The 25,561-nt window shown below is 37.8% G+C and overlaps 1 protein-coding gene across 3 annotated transcripts in view; it reads left to right on the top strand.

Annotated features, from left to right (window-relative positions):
* The window catches only part of NRCAM (neuronal cell adhesion molecule), a 165,616-nt gene that overhangs the window by 43,956 nt on the left and 96,099 nt on the right, over positions 1-25,561 (top strand). For 2 of the 3 annotated variants that reach the window (XM_075059063.1, XM_075059062.1), the window contains exon 2: positions 12,048-12,142. The gene's annotated coding sequence lies outside the window, so the exon portion shown is untranslated. Of the gene's footprint in view, positions 1-47; positions 256-12,047; positions 12,143-25,561 lie in introns of those variants that run through there. The other variant, XM_075059061.1, reaches the window with a different exon arrangement.

Below are 25,561 nucleotides of genomic sequence, written 5' to 3'. Positions count from 1 at the left end.
CAGAGTTACGGCTGTGCCATTTTTCCAGCTGCTCCAGCTCTGTCTCTGCAGTTGTTCTAGCTGAGGCTGATCCAGACCAGATTTGTTGTACAGAAGGCAAATAGTAAATATCTGAACTGGACTGTTGGCAACTCCAGCCTCTTAGGTGCAGAAATGATTCCAAACACCTTCTCAGGCTGCTAGGAAAGAAGAGAGGTGCATCTGCTGCTCATCAGGCTGTTTGATACCAGCAAAACAGGCTTCTGCAAAGGTCAGGTAGGTTCTTACAGAGACTTCTAGGCTGCTTTGTTTTGTTGGTTTTTAAAGCCTGTAGGAAGTCATTTGACAAATGTGTGAAGTAAGGAAAAAAACTATAAAGGGCACAACTTCTCTGGGGTTTTTAAGCAGCAATAAAGCCCATTTTTTTATGTGTGTGAATATTTCATCTCTTTCTGTAAAGAACACAAAATCATGCAGTGCATGCAAATCAGAAACTGAGCCTGCTGTGAGTTTAGATGTGTGGGAATTTGGCTATAATGAATCTGATGTTAATTATTTTAATAAAAATTCCATATTAAATATTTTAATAATGACTTTATCTCTACAGGAATCATATCTTCCTTTTCAGTCTTTTTGTATGCCTTATACATCCTACTACTTTTTTTTTCTCCACTGCTAGTATGTACATGCTGTATTTTCTTGCTGAAACTATTTTGTGTGTGTGATTTTACTGTTCAATTCAGTGCTTTTGCTATATAGTTTTACTGTCTTTAAAGAAAATACAAATAGTTCTATTTTCTGTTGTTGCAGAGGAGAAGAAACCATCATGCTTGTGTGGCTACAGCTTAACGCTCTTTCAGTGGCTATAGTTGCTAAACTAAGTCATTTGACAATTTACAAAATATTAATAACGTAGTCTTTGGGCAGATCTGAATGGCACATTGAGAGACAGTACTTTGAAATCGGGAGTGTAATTACAAAGAGAAATATCAAATGTCCTCTTTCCATAAGTAATACCAAATTATTCAAATGTATTTAAAATCAAATGCAGTTCTGACTAGACTGCAGGAGCAAATGGTTTAAAGCTTTTGATTTTTTTTTTTTTCATCTCCAGGTCAACAGTTGAAATTTCTTCCAGATCAGTATTCCTCATAATTAATTTGCTTACTGGATGATTGACAAAAAGACTTTTTAAAATTGAGACCTTAGAGTCTTAATCATGCAGTATGAAAGGGCTCTGCCATAGTGGAATACTTGCAATGTTTTAAGAACTTAAATCTGAAGGCATTTTCGTGTGTGATTAGCATAGTTGTTCATGGTTAAGCCTCAGAAATAGAAACCAGGTTTGAAGTGACAGTTTGGGGAAAATGATGCCCAGAAACACATTTATGTACAATGTGCAACTTTTCCCTTTAAAAATGGGCAAATACATCAAAACAGCAAAATGAGGCCTTTCTACATCACAGCAACTCTGCCAAGTCTGGGTGTGCATGTGTGCACACAGGTATCAAGTATAGCTGCTCAGTTTATAAAACCCCCCTTTCCCACTTTGTACCGCACCAGTTGTTAATGTAGGTGGTGCCTTGAGGGTCCTACTCTGGGGCCAGCAGCGTGTAGCTATGAAGATCTGGGCCATAGGAAGACTGAGACGGAATCAGGAGGTGTTTCCATCTGTTTTTCTGTTCAGACTCTGCTTTACTGCTGGGTGCTGGTTTTTTGAGTGAAGCTCTGAAGTTTGAAACTTATTGGGAGAATTATTACAGATTTGTGCCTTTTCCGACAAACAGCCACGACATTGTAATACTTGCTGGAGGAGAGACTTGAGATAAAAACCATCCCTTTTCAAAGTAGATTCAAGCCCACATCTTTTATCTTCGAGGAAAATCTTTATTCATCATGTTTTAGGATCTTTGGACTGGAAGTGCAAAGGGATGGAAAACAGAGCCTTTTTTTACTTGAATATGTTCCTCAGATGTGAACTGCAAGGGGAAGAGAGTATCGTCTCTGTCTCTCTACAGAAGCTGTGCCTCTGAGGTTAAAATGCTGAAGACTGGGTGAGCCACAGCCAGTCCTGCTCTGTGTAAAGGAGAAAGTGCTGCCATACAGCAGCTTCTCTGCCTGTCAAGAAAATCACAGCTGTGCTAGTGCTATGGGGAGCCTGGTCCTTTTGTGTCCTAGGCATGCTCTGTGTGTACCTAGTGCAAACAGCCCTTTAGGGGCTTCAGGTGAGTAAACTTAGTTTCAAGTTGTCAGTCAAGATGCTGGCACAATTCAAGCAGAGAGCTGCTAAATTCTTTCAAACTGTTACAGAGAAAGAATAGTAGACAGCTAGAGAGCCTTCAAGTAAAATTTAAGACCGAGATGAATTTGAGTGCTTCTAGGTGTAATGGCAGATGATGTTGGACAGAGGAACATCAGGAGTGGAATGAGGCCCTGTTCCAGCCAGATCCTCTTTGAGTAGTGCAGCCTCAGGTATAGTGCATATATCACAGGCAGAAGTTCAAACAGGTGCCTTACCAAGAAAAAGAAAATTCTTGGGCAGCTGAAGAATCCCCAAAAGATTTCTGCAACCAAAGAAGAATCACTGTATTTTACTGTTGTTTTTTGGTTTTTTTTCCTTCCGCTTTGAGCATGGTTTGAAAACTACATATGCCAGAATCCCGATTCTATGGTTTTAGGGTTTTTTGTTTGGTTGTTTGGATGGTTGGCTTTTTGGTTTTGTTTTCTTGTTTGGTTGGTTTTGGTTTTTTACCAGAGTCAAGATTCTAACCTCCCTTTGTAGCTGTCATTTCTTTCTATTATCCTCTTCCCTTTCTCCCTCAGGCTTGATTTGTTCAATCTTTTTTTTTTTTTTTTTTTTTTGTGTAGTTCATGTAAATTCATTTAGGCAATGCACTAGATGTGCTTAGGAGGGTTTTTGTTTCAGTAACTTTTTCCCTAGTTGTTTACAGGCAGTGCAGCATCAGCAAATCTGTTTTGTCCCTGAAGCTGCAATTGGTTTTCTAGCTGCTGATAAATCCCCTCCTCCTGGGGTAAGGAAGTGTACATTTGCCTACACTTAAGTCTGCGTCTCTGCCCCATGTGCTTAAACTGCTTTAGGTATCCAGTAGTCAAGGACACTCGTGCACAAAGAGGAAGGGCAAAGCATTTGTTCCTTTATGAAAAAGGATGGAGAATAGTACTAGAGAAAATCTTAGTATAATTAAAGTTAATGCTGTGAATCATATTATGTGACATCCTCATCAAAAAGTAACATGAAAGCAGAAAGAAAGCCCATGTACTTGAATCTATGGCAATACTAAGCTGTATGTGCTATAGCTGGTCAAATAATAAAGTGAATGAACCTTGAGTTATTTGAAGGGGACTCTTCTCAGTCTGCCATGCTGGAGTCACTTCTGGGAAACCTCACTCTCCTTGACAACTTCTCTGTGTGATAAACAGCTTATACGCTTTAAGTATGGGAACAAAGTCTCTCCCTGTAAGAGATTCAGAGAAATCGAACCAGTGTGAGTCTGCATCCCCAAAGTGTTTGATAAGTGATTTTCTATAGCTGGCGGATAGCCAGCTTTGGCTGGTACAATGAACATCAAGAAAATGTAGAAAGGAGGCAGAGAAGTCTAGGAATGATAATCAGGATATAAATGCTATAATGATTTTGGAACAAAAATAATAGGTTATTCAGGTCTAGTTTAAAATTACTTAACCTGCTTTGCCTACCATAAACTATTGGTGACTGTAGTAAGGAATAACTGGCTATATTCTGGTATAGAACATCCTTATGTATGTTTGTAGGGGGGGGAAGGGATAAGTTATTACTGAGGAAGCAACAGCAATGTGTTTAATTCAAGTAAATCCATGAAATTTCAATGGTAACAGCTAAAACCAGTAGAAGTGTTTACGATGATGTTTTAAAGTAAAGAGATAAATTTTAAAATCCTCAGAGGATCCTGATCTTCACAATTTTCACTTCATAACAGCACTTAACTTACTAGCTACCTCCCAACCAAAATATTTGGAATGACTTTTTGGGAGGGGGATACACAGGTGATGGTGGATAGTAATCATCTATATCTTGATACATCTGTGAAGCTATGTTTTTGAATGTCACCTGCACTTTACAGTCTTTTCAGACTCCTTAATCCTAAAGGCATTTTTCATAAAGAAACTGGAAACTCTATGGATCTTATTTTTGCATGCAAATTTACGATCCCAGAAAACTTTACTGGTGAAGTTAAGGAAATTGAAGCTGGAAAATGAAAAAGAAAATTCAGTTTGCCTATGCAAAAATATGAAAAATAATGATAGATGACTTTATCAAAACACGTGCAAGGAACAAAGCTAAATCAAGGCTATGCATTCCCTGAATTGCTATATATAGTAAATGGAAGTATTTTCCCTCTCACTTTTCAAACAAAGAAACAGTAGTAGTAGTAATAATAAAAAATCCTCCAGCTGCCTAGTTAGCACACGTGCTCTTGGTCCTTATGTGATCATCAAAATGAAATACTGTCCTAGTCAAGTGGACATGCCAGAAGAACTTATGGATGTAATGATATACCCGATCATACCTTTCAATACATAAGTCTTTACTCTAAAAAGAATAGTATTTATGTAACTTCAGTTGTAATTGTTAGGCATGCAGAAGTTTTTAAAACATTCAGTGCCCAAAATAACAGGTGAAACAACCAGCCCACTTTATTATAGTACTATGATAGTGAGCCTTCTATCTTCTTCACCATGCTGACCCAACTGCACAAGCATCTTTTGTCTCGGGTTTATGTCTTCCTGTGCCCCGTTCCTGAGTACTTGTGAACTACGCTGTCTTTCTAGAGCTACAGATCCCATACCTGTTTGCCCAGTCTGACCTACCATAGTCTGAGGCCAGCATCTGGGGTTAAACTCTACAATGAGGTTAGCTGTTGAGCTGCTTGAAGATCTCAGCTGAGTATTAAACTAGCTAAATTTTGATAGGAGTATGACTTTGTCCTTAGAAAGCATAAATGATTTGTGGCTTTTCCTGAGTATTATCATATGTCTGGAAAGAGTTGAGGACATTTGGAAAGGAAAGCCAAAAATGCGTGAAAAAGAGATGGATGAATAATCAGCATCATCAGACCATTGCTAGATATTTTTCAGAATCTGTTTTTCATCTGTTCTAATGAGCAGATCTCAAAGTAAGGAATCGTGTGCTACATGTGCACATCACAGTTCTTTTGAGCTTAAACAGTTCAATAGGTTAAAAAGTAGTTTCGTTAATATGTAAATTGTGCAGTAAGACATTCCTAATGGTTATATTAGTTTAAAGGCTTCCTGAGGCTAGAATGGTAATAAGATGTAAAACTAGATGCCATGGGTAATATTATGATTACAAAAAAATGTGCATATCTCAGTGAACACTTTCAGAGGCAGATATGATTATTTCTGTTGAAGAAAAAATAGCTGCTATGACTGCAAACCTTCTAATAAAAATGTATTGGGAGGTAAGAGAACCAGTTCAAAGGCTTCTTTTTAAGTCTCCATCACAAAGACTCTGGTTTATTATGATAGCTGCCGTCCTGACAGTCAAGTGACAGATTTTGCTATGGGTTTTGAGCTGTCCATTAAATATAGCACCTCCATTTCTTGAATGTTTTGAGTAGCCCGCTGAGTAGCTACCGGCTGAAAAGTGGGAGTCACAGTGGGAAGCTGAAGGGGGACGGCCTCCAGAGCATTTAATGTTTAATGGATCTACAGCTGTAGTGAAGCAGTGTGCAGAAATAATTCTGATTAGGCTTGGTCAATCAGATGACAAAATAAGCCCTGCCCCTCCATCATTCAGCTCTAAAAGTCAGAGAATGATTTCTGCTTAAACCCAGTTAAACACAAAAAACCTGTTCAATCAGTTACATTTGGGCTAATTTCTTGATATCGTATGCTGTCAAAGGCAGAGGAGAGTGAATGGTTAAGCTGCTGTATTGGCAAAATTGCCTTTTTCATCTGGGACTTCATTTTGGAAGGAATGATCAAAACCATGAAAATAGCGATTTGAGGAATTGAGCTTTTACAAGAATTAAATGTTACTAAATACAAGTAATAGTTTAATATTGTGCCATGTTTGTGGCATGTTAAGTAGCTTCTTATTTACAGTTTCATGTCAGCTGTTGTCATTAGAATATAGTTGTAAATGTGCAATTAAAGAGCAATAACTTTGAATGGCAGAGGTTTTGCCTAATCAACACTACATTATTTGGTGGTAAACCTTCACATCAAAAATAAATCACCTGTAATTGTAACTTCTATTTTTATGAGATTTTTAGCCTTCTCAGCTAAGTCCTTTGCGGCTCTAGAAGCGTGGTACGTATGTGAAGTGGGAGCTCAGTTAAGATACTCTGGTTCTGTTTCGGCAAGTTTAAGAGGTCAGGTGGATGCAGTCATTACTGAACCTGACTGGCAATTCTTCAGTACAGATTGTGCTTTTGTGAAGAAAAGCATTGTTCTAATAAGCCTTGAGAACAGAATAGGTTTCAAAGGAGCAGATGAAGTTACTGTTCTGCACTAATGCTGGTACTAATAAATGCTGACAGGATTCTTAGACTGCTACCTATAAAAAGCTGCAAACCCCCTAAAGTTAGAAAAGTTTTAACTGTAGTTACCAAAAAAAAAAAAAAAGTCTGGATTTGTGGAAGAACAGAAATGAAAAGTTTTGAATAGGGTTTCTTTCTTCAGGAGTTGAAAAAAGCCACTGTTCTGCACCTGCACCGGTGTTGCTTCATGGTAGTTCCTTGGAAAGCCAAGGTGTTCCAGAGATTGGTGTGCTGTGTGAAATCGATGGCTTTATTACTGTGGACAGCACATTCAACTCTTCTAAAATGTTTTCATTTATTTCTCAGTATGTTTAAATTTTCTTTCTTGTACTGGAATTTCACCACTCAGCACAAATAGCTGCTTTTGCAACTATCTGCCTCTCAGACACTGTTGATGGAGCCCAGAGGGTTGCCCCATTGGCAAGTTATGAACTAGAATGAACATAAAGGAGAAATGAAACTAGAGCTCTAAGTTGAGAGGCAAGTCACAGGTAGCTGCTTTGGGGGAAATTGTGGCTATGGTAAGATCTGGATGAAAATCTTCATTGATTTTGCTGGCTGCATTGTTTATGCACTGCGTGTAATGAAAAAGAACTACATATTTTATTTTTTTTTTTTAATCTTTTCGTTGATAGAAGCCAATTACTCTTAAACAAACAAATGGAAAAATACCCTACTACAGTGGCCATCATTTTACTAAAAGGTTCATGCAGCTAAGCAGATTTAACTCTGCTTTTAAATAAATACAGGGAAATGTTTAACCCCTATTGTATGGCCACAAAGCCTGTGCTGATCATACAGAAGCTTGGGAGGGCTGAGGACAAAGCGACGGGCTGCTGGAAACGGCTCCTCTTGTACGTGCTTCTGCACACAGTCCGGCAACAGCAGGGCTTAACAGCAGAGTTTTGTCAAGATTGCAACATGAAGGGGAGCATGGTACAAATTCTTACCTCTCGCTAACAAAAAGAAAGGAAAAAAAAAAAAAAAAAAAACCAAAAAGGGAAGAGGACTAAGAGGACTGTATAGCTACATGCACAAGGTAATGGCCGATTTCCCTTTTCTATTCTGATTCTTCTCAATCACTTACATAGTTGAGATTTGTGTACCTCAGTGTTAGTTAGTTTGATTTATTGGAAAGAAGTAACATGAGGAAATGGAGTTTATACCTCTTCAGAGGAGAATAAACCTATTCTGTGTAACTTACTAAAATATTTGACTTTGGTTAACAGTCTAGGAATTGAAATGAAGGCAGTTATATTTTGTATCCATGGAGGAAGGGCATGACTTTGCAACATGTTAAAGATCAAATGAAATTTATATTCTGTTTTGATTATTATAATATGTGTAAAATTAACACATTTTTCTTATGGATGTTAATATAATCTAGGCTGGACTTACTTGCCTTAGGAAATGTCTTCGTGAGGATGTGTGTATGAGAAATGAAAACTAGACAGTTATTTTTGGTGTATTTCCAGGATATTCTTTTCCATTATTACTTTGGCAGAATCATCTGGGGTTGAGCACTACCAGAAATAACATAGATATGACAGAAAGATGGATCACTGCCCTCATCAACCAACAAGGCAGTTTCTCCTTTTCTGAGGTCTTCTCATCACTCTTCCATTCTGAAAGAAGAAATGACATGAGGGTGAATAATAGAGCCCTGTAGTACTGGATTGCATGAAACTGCTTAAATACACTAAACAAATTCTATATGTCACAAAGCAAATATTTTTCCAGGTCCCCTGAAAATGTTTTGTATTAAATAACTTTCTGTGGTATTGTAAAGTAAAAGGAAACTGAATTATATATGTGTGTAGATAGATAGATACATTATTAATTTTATGAGAAAGCTGCATATTGTCTCATTCTGTTGCTTTCTAAGGTTACATTAAGAACATTGAAGTGTTTTAACCTTTTAATGAGTATTTTGAATACATTTTGTATAAAAACATTTGGCCATATTTTGTATTTTGCATTTTTTACATTTGAACTTTTTGCAGAGTTATGTATTACAATCTATGTATTTTCCATTCTAAATTTTACTTGCCTGAAGCCTATCAACACTATTAGTAGAAAAGTTTGTAAAGCAACAATACTATGTAAATTTTAGTTCTTTCACAAATTTTTAAATTAATAAGTACAGAGGAAGCATAATGTCAGGTGCAGAAAGTAAAAAGCATGCTTTACATTTCCACAATGTGCTAGCAGCCAAACTCATACACACAAAATCAGAAGTTACACGACCCCAAATACGTCTAAGAGATTTTTAAACCATATTTTATCTAATCTGTAGACTTTTTAAAACCATCTTTTTCACTCTCCTCCTTGATTTTTCTCTCTTCTCCTCTCTCTCTTTTTTAAATTCACGCTGTCTCACTCATGGTTTTTCTGTAAGGGTACAAATGCTCCTCTCACTTCAGAAACTAGAGATCTGGTTATTAATTCACATTTTTAGACACGAGGGTTTCCTGGCTAGAATGAAATATATGGGACTTTACCTGATAACTTCTGTAAGATCATGCCACCAAGCCATTCAAAGTATCCTCTTCATGCACTTAGCATTGTGAATAAGAATGTGAACTTAAAAAAACCCAGAGATTGCTTCTTTACTTCTTCACTCCAGCTGAGTTGATTTTTGAATGTTCAGGTGCTCTTCTGTGCACAATTTACAGTGTATGGGTATTTACAATGGGTATTATTTCCTTGGAGTTTTGAGCTTTTGTTAAGCTCCTTCCTAAAAGACTACCAGAGAAAATAAGTAATGTCACAGCAAAAGAATCTGATCATGGACTGCAAATAGGTTAAAGCTGCAGATGTCAAGAAGAACTGTAGCAAATATTTATTTTTGGAGCAGCGTGTGTGTAGTCCAGGCATCCAAAGAGATTGATATTCTGACCATTTCTTACCCAGTAATTGAGAACAGTTTGACTGTAGTATGGTTTCTTTTCTCCCAATAAAATACTGAAAATTGTAATTCATTATAGTATGTCCCAAACCATATATATTATTACCATGTTTATTTCAAAAGAGTAAGAAGAACCAAGTGGTGAGGGTTTTTTCCCTTCTTTTAATGAGTGTTAGAAGTCTGGGAAAGCTTACCCACAGTGTCCAGAGACCTATGGTTTTCTGCTGTATGTGAGGTCTTACACGAGCCATCTCTGGGTTTAAGATCATGCCTAACTTTTAGACATAACCCTTGAGGCTACAGCTGTTCTTTACTGGTAATAACAGCAAGATAGGGACAAATTCCTGTCATCAAGGTAGGCTAATTGGCAAGGGCTGGTCTGCCTCTACATTTTAAAGTTCTAGAAAACTAGTCTCTTGTAAAATAGACTGGTCATACTCCCCCAACTTAATCTGAATTTCATCTGAGCGCTGGGATGTTCCTGCAGCCCTAATAGGCTGCTAGGTAGTGTTCTGATTTCAGAGAATCCGAAATAGTGAAAGCTGTACTGCAGCCCATCAAAGTGATGATTTTGCAGCCTAATACTGCGAGTCTGTGGCGTGTGCTCCGGAGTGTGGCGTGGAGGCAGGTGGGGTGTGCAACTGAGGATGCAGTGCCTTGCATGGGAGAATTGCAGGACTGTCTAGAGTGGACAATCAAAACTTACCCAGTCTTACCATACTCCCCTTTAGAAGGGTCCCTTGGGCTGGAGCATGCCCTGAAGTGTGCGCTGGTTTTCTCTTGGAGAGAGTGAATTGGCAGATGGAGCCAGTGTGAATGGCAGGGTAGATGTCGCCATCACCTTTATATAATAGAATATGCGTTATCATTGTCGTACTCGAGTGTTTTGGTGAATTAGGAGTTGCGTGCATGTAGCAGTTCTGAATGCAAGTTCTGTGTTGACTTTGGCTCATCAAGGTCCTATTGGTTTGCAGGATCTGCTGGTTTGTTCCAGCTGAATGTAGAGGGAGGGGGGTAAGAAGGGATTTGAGTGCCTGAATAAAGATGAATGCAATGAAGTGAAATAAATTATATATGCCAAACTCCCAAAGTTACAAAGATAACATATTCTTTCCAGTGCTTTATTACGTAAGAGCAACAAGTTGATTTGAAAGAGCATGATAAAGAGCAATTTATGAGGAGTGCTCTTATTACTGGAAGAAGCAGCTACAAAAGAGTTCTGGGCAACAGTTAGGGTTTTGCCAATTGTCAGACCAATTTAATAATAAAAAAGCTTTTAAAAGTACACTGAAAGAAGTTGTACAATTGCAATATCAATTTGATGGGAAATTAAACTGATCTTACTGTATCATTGTCATAAGTTGACATTTTGCAGTCTCTCCTGTTTTACCTTACAAAATAGTGCTAATCTGCAGTTACGAGTAAACGATGAACTTATCTACAGATATACTGTACTTAAAAGTATACATTTTATAAAATAACAGGTGCTGCAGTGATGCTAATCTCTTACTATTAGCTTCACTTCATCACCAGTTCACTGAAATAAAGACTACATATTGTGGCAAGCACAGCTGAGTTTGGAGATGAGCAACATGTACTGTAAAATTAAAAGACCGTAAGGGAAATCCTCAGTAAGAATTTTTTTGAAGCTCACTTTCAAAAATGATCCTATGTGAACCTTGCTTGCTTGAAAGTTCAACTCCACACGTGCATTATTGTGGAAAAATAAGCAACCTCCTTCTCAACAAAACCTCAAATATGTTTAAAATAGGGGTTTCAAGTAACAATGACTGAGAGAAGAGAGGAACTGGGTGCATAATTCTTGTGAATAAATGAAGAAGGTAGCAGTTGAATTCAAAACAAAACGTCTCCTGCCGTTTCCTCTTTCCTTGTATTGTGCTTTCAACTCAGGGCGGGGCGGGGGGGGAGATGGTGAGAGGGGGTTGTCTGTTCCATCCCTCAACTAGAATTTAAGATATTCTTCTAGAAAGTGGGAGATCAGACAGTTTACAAGTTGACTGTAAGTCCAGATCTCTCTCTGTCTGGGCAAGTGCTGTGGCCAAAGGCTTTTCCTGCAGTAGAGGCTTGCTGTCAGCTGCTGTGACCTCTTACAGCAGATGTCTTTTTCAGAAGCTTGGGCATCTGTATCCCAAAGAGCACTGAAGTGCTTGGTCCTGAGGAGATAGAGGTACCCGGTGGGCCTTAAGTTAGGTTACTGAATGTTAGAAGGATGTGGTTAGGCTTTCCTATTGGCTTGTTCAAGCTTTGCGAGTGTTTTTCACTGATGATACAGCAAACCTGGATAACTACATGGGTAGTCTGGTCTGATCTGATGTGACCAGCTATATTGTTTTGGAGAGCTAAATGCAAAACGTGATTTCGAAACCTGGGGAGCTTCTTTTGTTCCTAATGCTTCTTATTTTTTTCTTCAGCCCAATGTATATAAATTAGTTCCTATTAAAATACCATTCCACTTCACTTAACTGAATTTAGTATTGCAGCTATATCAAGATATATCTAATGTATTTGTTGTAGTTTAACAGTGAATGTAATTATTGGCCTTTATAAATATTTCAGGTTGTATAATATTTTTTCAGGCAAGGCGGTAACATAAAGACCTGTCATACAGGGGATAAGAAGGAAGGAAAAGTAAAGAAATAGACCATCTTGCTCTGAAGCTATTTGTACAAAGGTAAGATAATTTTTTTCCCTCTAAATTTTAATTTCCCATGCTAACTGGGGAAAAAAAAAGCTACTGGCATTAAGTTTCTATCTTTCTGTTCAGTTTCTGTTAAGTACTATCAGGGTAGTCATATAATGTGTTCTGCATTTACTTGCATTTCCATGTTTGTTTGAGTTAACAGTTTGTGATTAATATAATCTTTAAAATGTCAGCTCAGCTTTTAACTGAAGGGCTCATATCAAATATATTAACTAGAAAAGCAGCTAAAAGTATTTCATAGCTTCACATAATTGAAGGTAGGTTTAATTATCTCTAATGTTCTCTGCTGGAGAGAACAGGGGGACAAATAAACTAGTAAAAAAGGGAGTCTGAAAAAATGGGCTTAGAAGGAACTCAAGATATTTTTGTACCAAAAAAATAGAAGTTTTTTCTTCTAGCATAGATCACAGATTTGGTGATGGGGACATTCTGAATTCTTCACTCTCATGGTTTAGGCCCTAAGGTTAAAATGTCTGTTTTGGAAGTTTGAAGTAAGCTTTGATTTTTCTTTTTTCAATGCTCCTCCAACCCCTCCCTGCTCTTGTATTTGAACTGCATAAATCTTTCAGCATAAGAACAGAGATAGCTTTACTTGAAGTCAGTACTAGCTGCTGAATAGTCATCTGTGTTTTAATATCTGATTTTTTTTGAATGAAAAATTTGATTTGGGGGTCTTGAATACAGTACTGTATACAGTCTACTAGAACAGATCTTTTCTATCTTTTGTAGTGCGTAGGTGTGGGTAGCTGCATAGTTTTTTATCTGTTATTTATATGTTCAAGCAGACAAAGCATCTGAAAGCATCAATAATATGTTTAAAACAGAGAAGGGAAGAGATGGGCACTGAAACATTTTGACTTCTGAACTATATGTTACTGAAAGTAGTATTTAGTGCAGCCTTTCCAGGCAAAGAAGGTTTTTCTTGGTTCATTTTTTGTTTGTTTGTTTTTTGGTTTTGGTTTGGTTTGGTTTTTTTAAATCTTTCAGGAATCTCTTCTGAAATGGTTCTTGCGTTAGTCACTCAAGGGTTAAATGTAGCTTTGGTTAAAGAGGACTGTTACTGTAAGGTTTTTAAACTAGACTGCTCTGAAAAAAAAGATAACCATTGAAGACTCTGAAAGGCTTTTTGGATGGTAACCAAGTTAAGGAAGCTCTGAGGTTCTTTGGCTTTGCTGCTGGCTGCTCTCGCTCACCAGGATCCTGGCACCCTATCGCTGTGTCCTCATTGCCTCCATAGCTCCAATTCTCCTGTCAGGGAATGCCACCATACAATAGTTCCCCTGGGGCTACTTGGATGAGTGACAATGAGCCAGCTCCAAAGTGACAAGTGTTTGAATGTCTAATTGGGTCAGTGCACAGGTGCCTGCTCCTCATAAGTGAGATATTCTAGCTTTTCTCTGTGACGTTCTCTTGGTTCCTCTCATTTTTCCTACAGTTGTAAAACAAACCTGTCAATATGTTGATGTGAGAGAACAGGCGTTACAAAAGAAGGAGGATGATTTCCCATTAGCCTGTTTTGGTTAAACTAGCTTTACTATTTGAGTACGGACTGGAGGGGAGGCAAAAGAAATTCGTTAACGTGATGGATGTTTGCTGATACAAATAGACATTGTAATAGACAGTAGAGTGATTTGTTTGGTGAAAACAAATATATTGTCTTAATCTCGATGTCAGGTAGTTCTCATACTTGGTTAGACCTAGAGGCTTGGGCATCAGGAAATGTATGGGAGAGAAAAAGAACTTGTTTTCTTGTATCTGCACAATAAGGCTTTTCCTAAGTCTAATAAACAACTTGCCTCCACAGAGTGCAGTCAGATATAGGCAACTGGTGTGCAAGGGAACTGTTTTAACTTATTGAAGGCTTGGTCTGTGCAGAAAAAACAACTGATATTAAGTCCGTAGTCCATGTTATTCAGATGTAGTAGTTCTCCTTTTGTCTCTTCCTCGAAGAGGAACCATGGAATACCAGGGGTTGAAAGGGTGTCTGGACATTGTCTAGTCCAACAGCCTCCCTGCTTAAAGCAGGGTCAACTAGAGCAGCTTGCTGTTTGGACAACTGATTCAAGGGCTTGACCACCCTTACAGTAGAAAAGTGCTTTCTTTTGTTCAGATGGAATTTCATCTTTTTTTTAATTTGTGCCCATTGCCTCTTGCCCTGTCGTGGGGCACCACCGAGAAGTGTTGTTTACCCCTGCCACCATCAGGTATTTTTACACATTGATAAGATCTCCCTGAGCCTTCTCTTCTCCAGGCTAGAGTCCCAGCTCTTTCAGTCTCACCACGTATGTCAAATGCTCCAACCCCTTAATCATCTTTGCAGTACTTCACTGGACTCACTCTAGGATGCTTATATTTTACTTGTACTGGGGAGCCCACGAGTGCACACAGCGCTCCAGATGTGTCTCACCAGCGCTGAGCAGAGGGGAAGGATCACCTCCCTTGACCTGCTGGCAACATTTTTCCTAATGCAGCCCAAGAAGCTACTGGCCCTCCTTGCTGCAAGGGTGCACTGCTGGCTCATGGTCTACTTGGAGTCCACCAGGACCCCCAGGTGCTTTTCTGCAGAGCTACTTTCCAGCTGGTCATACCCCATCCTGTACTGGTGCCTGGGGTTATTCCTCGCCAGGTGCAAGACTTCCTATTTCCTTTTGTTGAACTTCATGAGATTCTTGTTGGCTTATTACTCAGCTTTTCAAGGTCCCTCTGAATGCCAGTGCAACCAGCTGGTGTATCAACCACTTCTCCCAGTTTGTGTCATCAGCAACTTGCTGATGTACTTGGTCCCATCATCCAGGTCATTAATGAAGTGGTTAAATGGTACTAGCCCCAGTATTGATCCCTGGGGTACACCAGCAGTGACTTTCTTCCAGCTGGACATCATGCTGATCACAACCCCTTGAGCCCAGCAGTTCAGCCAGATTTCAGCCGATGTCACTGTCCATTTTTCTAGTCTGGACTTCATCAGTTTGTCTCTGAGGATTTTATGGGAGACAGTGTCAAAAGCCTTGCAGAAGTCAAGATAAACAACATCTGCTGCTCTCCTGTCAACCACTGAGCCAGCCATTAGCTGGTCTGTTCTGCTCAGAGTGTCTCAGTCTCAGCAGGTGCTGCTGGCAGGGTTGCTCCATGAAATCAGTGTCTGCCCAGTTCAAGGTTTGTTTAAAACAAGTCTTTTGAGTTTTGCTTTGGCTGACTTGTGTGTGTGTTTCTAAAATAATGTGGTTTTTAATGATACATATTTAAAAGTGTGAAGAGTAATCATTTAAACATTGTCAAGTTTGAAAGTATTCTAAGTGGTCTGAAGTCAGCAACATAGCTATTGTCAACATTGTTTACATAGCAGCTGTTTATGTTTCTACCTTGCTGTCCTTACTAATAAAAGAACTGCTGACAGAGGTGAAAAATAAAGGCGAAAAAAGGTTTGACACACTCTTACAGCTGTTTGCTGTAAGACAAACAGACTGACTGAAGAAAGGAAACTTTTAATTGGGATGAATCAGAGGAATTATAATAATAACGAAGTACAATTTTTCAAATTTACATTATTCCTTGCAAAACTTTGATTGTGAAAAATGTCCTTATTCTAACAGGACTGGCATATCATCTAGTTAAATTTAGGAAACTTGACAGGAGAAATCATCTGGAAAAGAGAAGCATATTTCAGTAATGTATAGTTTCTTAAACATCAGCAAAGAGAGTGTGAAAAGAGTTTCTTATTCAAGAATGTAAATGTAAGTATTTTTAAATGACAAAGTCCCTCTAGAAATCAGAGACATTTTTAATGGATTGGAAAATGGAAGGCTGTAGAAGGGGAACTCTGCTAGTTTCTTTTGTGGAAAAGCATGAGATTGTTTATGTTAAAAATATCTCCCAAAGCTTTTATTTAGTGATAATAAACTGATGTTTTTTATAAATTCATTTACAGCTAAACAGAGTTTTAAACAGAAGTAGCTGTAACTTATTTAGGGATCACAGCCACTCTAGTTCTGTGAAAGCTTGCCCAAATGTAGTAAGTGTATGGTTTCTAGGATAACTGTAGTGTTCATATAAAATGTTAGGTTTTGCCCAACTTTTTTTCTCACTTTACAATCTCTGATTTCCTCATATGTAAATTGGTTAAATTAAATGGACCTCTTTCTTCATATGTTCCTTTTTTAGCTCTCTTGCAACGTGTTTTTTCAATATGCTAAAAAAGGACAGAATGTAAGGAAAACAGAGGATCCTTAGTTGCTCAGTTACTGACACATAGAGTCTTTTCACAAGAACTTTTGGTGATGACTTTGGAGTATCACTTTTATGCTACACGCATTATTACAAATTTGAGTCGGTTCCTGCGGTAATCATGAATACAACCAAAGATGCCATAAATAAACATTTTATAACTTTTTTTTTTTTAACATGATGTTAAAAGGGGAGGGGAGGTAAGGAAAGAAAGGAAAAGAAACATTAAACCAGTCTTTGTTATTTTTTTTTTCCCTGTGTCTTTTGAAAGCTTTCTGAGCTTTCAACCACCTGCGAGAGAAGCAATGATGAAAGATCTTGGGAATATATTTAAGTGCCATATTTTTGTTCCTTGCTGCTTATGCATACACTAATATCCTGACCAACTGTGAAACATAGAAGGCAGCAACCACAAATATTAAGACATGGATTTATGCCACCTCATTGTAGGTGCTTGAATACCTCAGTTAAATTAACAGCACAGTTGTTTAATCAATGGGAATTGATCCAATTAAAGAGGAACACAAGTTTTGATAGGCAATTTTAATTCTTTTTTAATTTACCTCATCTGCTTACCTATATATCCACTCAAACATGTGCAAGCAGAAAAAAGAGTTGGTGCATAAGTGATAACGAGCAGGGAAGGCAGTAGTAAGTAGAAATGAGGGGGAATAGAGGTCAGTGAGCTGCTGCAGAAACATATTTTTGTGGAACTACAACCTATGAATTTCACTGCTGCTTTCAGCTGTTCTTTTTTTCCAGTTCTCTTAATCAAGCTAGGTTTATTATTCCTCCTTTGAAAAATGTTGCTGCGCCTTTTCTCACTATTGTGCATTTTTAAATATACTGTTGCTAGTATAAAGTGGACATCTTTAAGAGAAGTATTTTGTTACTGTTGCTTCTTGATATTGAAACTACTGAAAAAAGCTCCATCTCTTTGACAATGAAGTTAATATACCTTGCTGTTACCATATAGGATTCTTTTATCAGAATAAAGTATTTATATGCACCATTATAATAGCTTTTCAGTTAGCAATATTTATTTTCAAATGTTCTGACTCTTCTAACAAAATGCATGGTTACAGAATCACAGAAGGGTTGAGGTTGGAAGGGACCTCTGGAGGTCATCTGGTCCAGGCTCAGGCAGGGCCACCTAGAGCTGGCTGCCCAGGACCGTGTCCAGACGGCTCTTGGGTATCTCCAAGGATGGAGACTCCACAGCCTCCCTGGGCAACCTGGGCCAGTGCTCGGTCACCCTCACAGTGAAAAAGCAGTTCCTGATGTTCAGAGAGAACCTCCCGTGTTTCAGTTTGTTTGTGCCCGAGTGATCTTAGTATGCCCAAATGATCTCAAAGCTTTGCTTGCCAGAGATCCATGACTGCCCCTTTTCTGTCTTCAAAGCTGGCTTTTAGAAGTGCTTGTAGTTCAAGAGTTTTATTTAAAAATATTATACAGTTGAGTGTACAAACCGGGAAAGAAAACTACATATCAGATCTTCTTCTTGAATACTTGGGCCAGTAGTAAGAAAGCTTTCCTGAGCTTGGAAACACTTCACCACACAAAATTTATTTCTTGGAAACTTGTGAAATATTCTTTTTCTGGATCAGTAAGAGGAGCGATTTAAACCATTTTAAACATTGGTGAAGTCAGTTATATACTTTTAAATTGGTACAATCAAACATCTTCTGTTACCAGTATGTCACTAGATAGAAATAGTAACAAAAGCCAAGATAAGGCACTCTTTAACACAAATGCTATTTTCTTTTTTTTTAGTTGAAAGTTTCCCAATGGTTGAGAGTACTCCCTGTAGCTGATGCTGCTTTAATTACAGGACAACTACTAGATTCCATCTGATTTTTTCTCAGTTAATACATTAACACCAGCTTGTGCATATCTTTGTTTTATAAAGAAACATGGAGGGAGGGAGAGGTAATGAAACAGTAGAGGTTACTATAAACTGTTTTTACAAATCTGACAGAATAAAGCAAATGCTTAAGTTTACTAATATTAAACAAATTTTTTAAGCTCCAACTGAAGAATTTTTTTACATGAGTGCATATAACTTTCAACTGTGACTTAAGTCCTCCTGAAGTTTGGAAGACAGTGAGGTTTACATAGTTTTCTTAATAACTTCCCCCCTCCCTAAACTAATGATGCTTCAGTGGAAGCTTAGGTGAAACTTACATACATGCTTTTACTTACTGCAACTACTCTGTATGGCAAATATATATAATTTGATCTTTAAAGACTCTTCAATTTATGCAGTTAGTAGAATAATAAAATAATCTAGGTTTTTTATGCAGTTAGTAGAATAATAAAATAATTTAGGTTTTGAGGTCTTCTGGTGGGCCTGGAAGTCATCCAGTCCAACCTTCTGTTCAAACCAAGGCAAACTTTAGAGTCAGAGGAGATTGTTCAGGGCTTTGTCCCATACAGTTTTAAAAATCTCCAAGGGTGGAGATTCTACAGCCTCCTTGGGCAACTTAGTATGTCCTTAACTGCTGTCCTTAGAGGATTTTTTTTATTTAGTATCTCTTTCTCCTTTTTATTTAGTATCTCTTGTTCCTTTTTGTGATCAGAAGGAGCACTATTGGTGTACACTAACTCCTTCTCATCTGCCTGTATTGCATGTGCTTCTGCAAGCAGGTCAGATCAAACTTTAACATAACAATTTAGCTTTACTAATATTCTCATACTTTAGTCTACTTTCTGAAATATGATTTGCAGAACAAAATGAGAAATTCAGTCCCAGCAACACAGATATTGTTTGGGGATGGAAGGTTGGACAAGTAACTGATGTTCAGCTTTTTGCTGCAGGCAGGTATATGAGCTGTTCAGACTTTGGGTTGTATTTGTGTCCTGTGAGCAGTAATCCCAACCCTTTCCTTCGTTGCTCCTTCTGATAGAAAGCTGACTCTTTTATTTCCAGATTTTAATTTCATTTTTTACTATAAGGGTTCCTTTCTCTCTTTCCTTGTACAGTCTCTCAAATGTCTGTGTTATTGGCAATAGATAGTTTTCTTTTCCTCATTTGAAGCCTGGCCCAAGACGTTCTTGGGGCCTTTTATCTCTTGCTGTGCCATGGTGCTGCATATGATAATGCAAGAATCTGACTGAGGATGCATAGGAAAGGAAACTAGTCAGAGGTGCTTATCAGTTGAAGATTAAAATAAAAAATGAGTCTAGCAGCAGACCACAGACTTTTTTCTAATATATGGGTGCCATTTGTTTTTTGGGGGGGGTTTTGTTTGTTTGGTTTTGTTTTTTTTTTATGAAATACTCATTCTTAGTTCTTTGAATATTTTAAAAAGTGTTTTTTAGGAATCTCATTTTTATCTCAAGAAGTGCAATGTCTTTCATTTCTGACCTGTGCTATATTACACATGAGTTCTGGTATAGTATGTAGACTTGTGGATTTCAGATAAACAGGAAGCGGTAATGTGTTCAATGTGTATGGTTCAGCTTTCCGTTCAAGACAAGTCTAACAGAGATTCTTCTTAATGAACTTTATGCCTGCAAGGGAGGGACAGATGCCAAAGGTTTCTCCTGCAATTAAGTTTATTGAATCTTTTTACTGTGAACAGCACACATTTCACTGTGTGTGTGTGTGAAAGAGATGTAATCTTGAAACCACAAGATTTCTGTGAATATAAGATAGTTTCTCCCTTCTGGCTACCAGTGGAAGATTGAAAATACAATCAGTAATAGATCACAGGACCTCCCTGACTTTCATGTTCCTTCTGTGTCTCTCTTCCTGTCTCTCTTTTCTTTCCTGACTGTCTTTACCAGACATAAGAAGTGCTTCTTGCTTTTGTAGGCCTACAAAGTGTCCTTTGGGTCAACAGATGCTGTACATGTTTGATAATTCTCAGTGGATATCAGCTTGTCCTGTTCCTGAAATGAGACCGTTTCTGAGCCATTTCTTAATCCTGTTTGACCTTGGATATATACCTCCGAATCTCATTGATTTCACTTCATCAGACATGATCAAAAGCTTACCAAACCTTCCGCCCTCTCACCCCTAATATTCTTTATCTGTTTTACTCAAGAGATTCTTTCAGGCTGGTTCAACAGGACACAAGAGATGTCACAAACTTTGTAGGCAATGCTGTGACTCTGGCATTGGGGCATTCATGGTGACCAGAAAATATCCAGGCAGTGCCTGAAAAAAAAAAAGTACATGCTATGTTAGGATGTGACATAGGTACAGAGATAAATTTAGAGAACACAAGAAAGGCCAAAGATGGTAATGAAGGAAGGGGCTATATTTTCCTGCACAAAGAATGGTTTTCTTTTTTTCAGAGATCTTAACTGAGGTTAAAATATAGAAACCATGAAGAAACCTGACTTAAATTAGCACTTCTTCGAGGATAATTAAAAAAAATACTTCCAAACTTAAGTTGCATTGCTTAGTTTTACTCTCAGAAACCCAAGCAGACACTGTACAGAATCCCAGGATTAAAAGTGGATGTGTCCTAATGGTCCATCAGGTCATGTAACTGTACGTTAGTGTGAGTCCACCTCTGGGTGGAAGACTAAGTGAGAATTTGGCAACAATCTGAACTTTAAAATAAAAGTTAAAATACAGTTGAATCTAGTATTTTTATTTTTTTTAGATGCAGCTTTCAATAGTGTCATAATGTTTAAGGTAAATGATACTTTTTTCAGGCTGTGACTTAAGAGACCCTGTCTTAATCTCTGTTCTCCTTCTTTATCCTACAAGTGTACATATATTTCAGTATTTTAAAACATGATAGAGAATTCAAATACAAAGATCTGGGGACTATAGAGCTACACAGATTGGAGCTTCCTTAATGTCTGCTGCTCATCTGCTGCTGTATTTTTTTCTTTGCTTTTCTAGCTGCTGTGTTGCTAGGATGTGCTCAAGTAGATGGAAAGGTTACAATGCACTTAATGGGAGAAGCTTCTCAGTGAAGTGGGAAAAGCGGCAGAAAATAAATCGTGTGAAGATCCTAAAATAAAACATAAGAATTAATAGTTGAGCTATTAAACTAATAACTTTAGTATGAATTTGTATGCAAAAAGCTTATCTTTAATTAAAAATGAAATTACACAGTTAAGGTTAGCCCTTTGTGATAATGTATTCCAACACCGTTAACAGGCCTGATATGTAGTGTTTACAAATCTTGATTTTTCTGAATTGACAATTTTAAAAGTATTCACTAAAATATTCATAGTAAAATGTCATGAGTGATTAACAGCCTGTATTCTAGCATAAACATTTTTTTTTAAAACAGTTGTTTCCAAACAACAAAAAATAGATTATTCATACCACGCTAGGCATTACTGCAATTCAGTGTTACCTCAGATAACAGAGTTTCCAGAACTGCATGAGGTACATAGTTTACAGTATTGTGAAATGATGTCAGCATTTTTAGGATTTTTACTACAGTTATTTGGCATTTTCTTTAAAAAGAAATCACTCTGTTTTAATCTTCGTATTTCCTGTCTTGCAAGAATTTTGAGTCCTTTTGTTTCATTATGGAAAATTATTTATTTTTAGAAGGTTTGAAACTGAGAATCTAAAATTGTTTCAGTTACTAGGAAAATATTTTAGTAACTTAATGCTCCTCTCCACTGTATTTCTTATGTTCTGTCATCATTTGAGCCTTGCCAACTTGAAATATATGGTATGTAGCTGATTTAGAGGACCTGCCAAGAATGGATGAACTGTGTAAGGGAGGCCAAATAACTGCAGAAGTTTAAATTGTCTAAGAAACACATTTTTTGAATATGAAACATTTTAAAATTTGAGTTGTAGTGTTTATTTAGCTAGATCTGCTAATTTTCTGAGTAACTATCCCAGTTCTCAAAGTGTTGCTCCAATGGAACTTCACATCATGTTTGATGAGAACTGCTACCTCCTGTATATGGCTGTATTTAGGTTGGTGAACTTTATCCAGTCAAAAATGGATTTTTATGGCTGGAGGCCTGTAGGGCAACTCAGCCTTCCTCACTGACCATAGAAAGATGAATTAAGTATTACAGGTGGTTCCCTCTGGACTCTCTCAGGGCTGGTCTACAACTTGAAAGTTTTGTTGGCAATTTACTGGGCAATTAAATTCTCAGGAAGTACTTCAAAGGAAAATGGATTTTTGGCTGGCAGGAATGGATGTTTTCCAGCCAGAGAAAAGAGAAAAACGTTGCAAGGAAGATTTAAACCCTGTAGGTATTTTTTAAATAACCTACCACCAACTGTCATATCTTCTTACTAGTTTAAGTTTGTACAGACAAGTTTCTCCAGTCCTCTATGTGAAATGGTAGCTCTCAGACCACACAGGTTCTGAAGGTATCGAAGCTTCTTCACATCTAGAACAGCAGACTGCAGAAAGATAGCATGCTTCTACTTGTTCATGTCTTTCAAGCAGTTGTAAAACTCATGAGATAGAGCCATATCTTGAATGATGATATGGAAGAACATACAGCAACCATTCTTCCAAATTGGTCACATACTTAAAGGACAATATTAGTTGCCTTGGACTGTTTGCAGAGCCCTGGAGAATTGGACAACTTCAGTTCATGCAAAGTAAATGGATTAAGTTTATTACAGTATATTTTAACGTTATTTTCACTATACTTCATGTCTCATTGGTTCAGCTAGCACAGTATTTGCTGTTGAAGGAGTAAAGATAGTATTTTGTTCTTTTGGGTCCTTTGGGATCTTTTCCAGAGCAATGAGATGGTTGAGGAATGTGGAAAAGTGTAAGCATTTTACATGCAGCACTTTGGATCTTTGCTTAGTGAAATGTTCATGAATTCAGTTAGTTGACCTAAAATGCTGGAAAGACAAAAATACTCCTGCAGTCTGCAGATGTTAAAAGTGGTTGTGGGATTTAATGGGAACCATAAAAGAGTTATTTTTGTATATTAAAAATTGAATTTTGTTTCTTTCCTCACATAGTTGCCCCCAAACAGTATCTCATATGAAATACAATTGTTATTCTCAACATTTTCACATGTATGCTGCTATCAGTTTTTAGCTTACTTTATAAGTAAGCTTTTTAAGATGAAGCTTTTATAAAATCAATTTGCTCACTACAGAAGTATGCTTTGTTCAGTCAGTTGAAAATTAACACAAGTTTAGAAAAGCTGGTGGGGCATTTTGTTTGACTCATTTTTTGGCTCCAATGCAGAAAAGTAACTCATGCCTAAACTGTAAGGAAACTGGATCCACACCTGTTCTTTTTAAAACTAAAGTAGTCCTTTCAAGGTGTTTGACACTTATTCACTGGTATCGCAAAAGTAAGTTACAAAAAGGGTTTCCAGAGCTTGATTCTTCGTACTGCTGTTGTGAAAATCATGAGGGTAACCTGTATGAAGTTGCAGGAGTACTGATAAGTAGGAAGTAAAACTGGGAAGGGTGTTTGGCCCATATATTCTATTGAAACAATAATATTAAAGGCTTACCACAAAAAAATGTATTATACTGACTGAAACAGTCATCACCATCATTGTGTTTTCCCAGCATTACTGCAACATTTAGATAATGCATTTTTAAACTGAAATGAGATCCATTTATTAATTTAAAGCTGTATCTTTAGAGGAGCTTGGAGGAATGGTAAGGTTGCAGAGGATTTAAGTAATTGCATTTTGATATTAAGAGCTTTACTTTAATACTTAAAAGGGGAAAAGCCACAAAAAAGCTTCCTTAAACTTCTGAATGTTTATTGTGCCATATCAAACTGAATAAAGATATTTTTCATTGATGTAACTTTTTTTGTTTGTTTTACTTAAAGGTCCAAGGAGGATGCTTAGTTTTATTTGTCACAAACATGCTGTAGCAGGGTCTACTCTTTGACAAGTGGGACTGAACACTGCTAAGGATCAGAAATAGCTTCCACAAAACAGCAACTAGTGTATCAGAGTATTGGGTTCCTATTAGAGGGCAGCCCTACACAAGAAGATACCTAGACTTTGGAAGATAGCATACTGCTATTACTTCTTTGCTGTATATACTCCGTAGAAGCAGTTACTTGTGTTTTCTTGACTGCACAATGGCCCAGCTTCAGAAGTAATACAAACTCCTGAGAATCTTGTGATTAGAGCCTTTTGCTAGCTTAGACCTGAACTGGGAAAAGCCTAGCATGCAGGTTTCTTCCTACTCCATGCAAAGCATTGCTGCATCCTTCTTCCATATGCAAAGTCACGGTGTGGTCTCATGACTGCATAACAGGTTTTCAGCTCTGATTTCTGGTTTCATACTGATATAACTACTTTGAACTCGCAGGAGAAAGAATGTAGAATTTTTCAGTAGTTTCTGTTGGCTGATAGGCATTTTCTCACTGAGATTGCTAGTTGTTGTGTATACTGTGCACAAACATCTGTCTCTCTTGTGTTCAGTCTAATAGGAAATGTAGATACCCAAACGAACAATGTGAATTCTTTTCTGGAGCAGGTGCTTAAGTCCTTATGGTGTTCAGTGCTGGGAAGCCTGTGTCTGTTGTTTCTGGTTTTGGTCCAAGGTGTTCAAGTAGGATCTTGTGGCTTGCGTGTACAGTATTTCATATTCTCAGGTTGTTCATCATCAAGCTATTGAATATCCCCAAGTTGCATAGGGTCCAGCAATGAATGACCTAACCAGTCAGTAAGAAGGTTTTCTTCTCTGGAAGAATACAAATAAACAAATACTGCAAACACAGAGTTGCAGATTGTAACAATAAATGTTCCTGCACCCCTGATTCTTCTTGCAGCTGCAGCACATCTCTTCTTGGAACGCTTCAGCTCTCCTCCTACACTTGTTGTTCAGCGGAGGTCTCTGCTGTAGGGTATAGATCTTGCCTTCAGGGCTGCAGGGCTTTGAGAAGAAGAGTTGTTGTACAGAGAAGTAAGCATATGAGAGAAAGGTTACAGAGAACACGGGCTTAGGACACAAACATACTGTAAGGGCAATGTGTGGTGTCTGCATTTGTACCTTGACAGATGTCAACACTTGTCTCTGTTATGCATGCAGTTACCTTTCTTGTCTGTTTAGTACAAAAACTACCTGTGACATGTTGTGTCTGACAGTAGCTTCTCCGTGGAGCCTGTGAGATGTGGTTTGCACAGCACCTTTGCTCTCGGGTGCTCTGTTGCACCCTGCTGTCTTCTCCCAGACCTCAGTAAAGGAGATTACTTGACCTGTATTCCTCTCCTGAATTTAAAGCATGT

The sequence above is a fragment of the Buteo buteo genome, chromosome 28 (genome assembly GCF_964188355.1).
Source record: "Buteo buteo chromosome 28, bButBut1.hap1.1, whole genome shotgun sequence".
NCBI classification, from domain to species: domain Eukaryota; kingdom Metazoa; phylum Chordata; class Aves; order Accipitriformes; family Accipitridae; genus Buteo; species Buteo buteo.
This window is presented reverse-complemented; position numbering and strand designations above follow the sequence as displayed.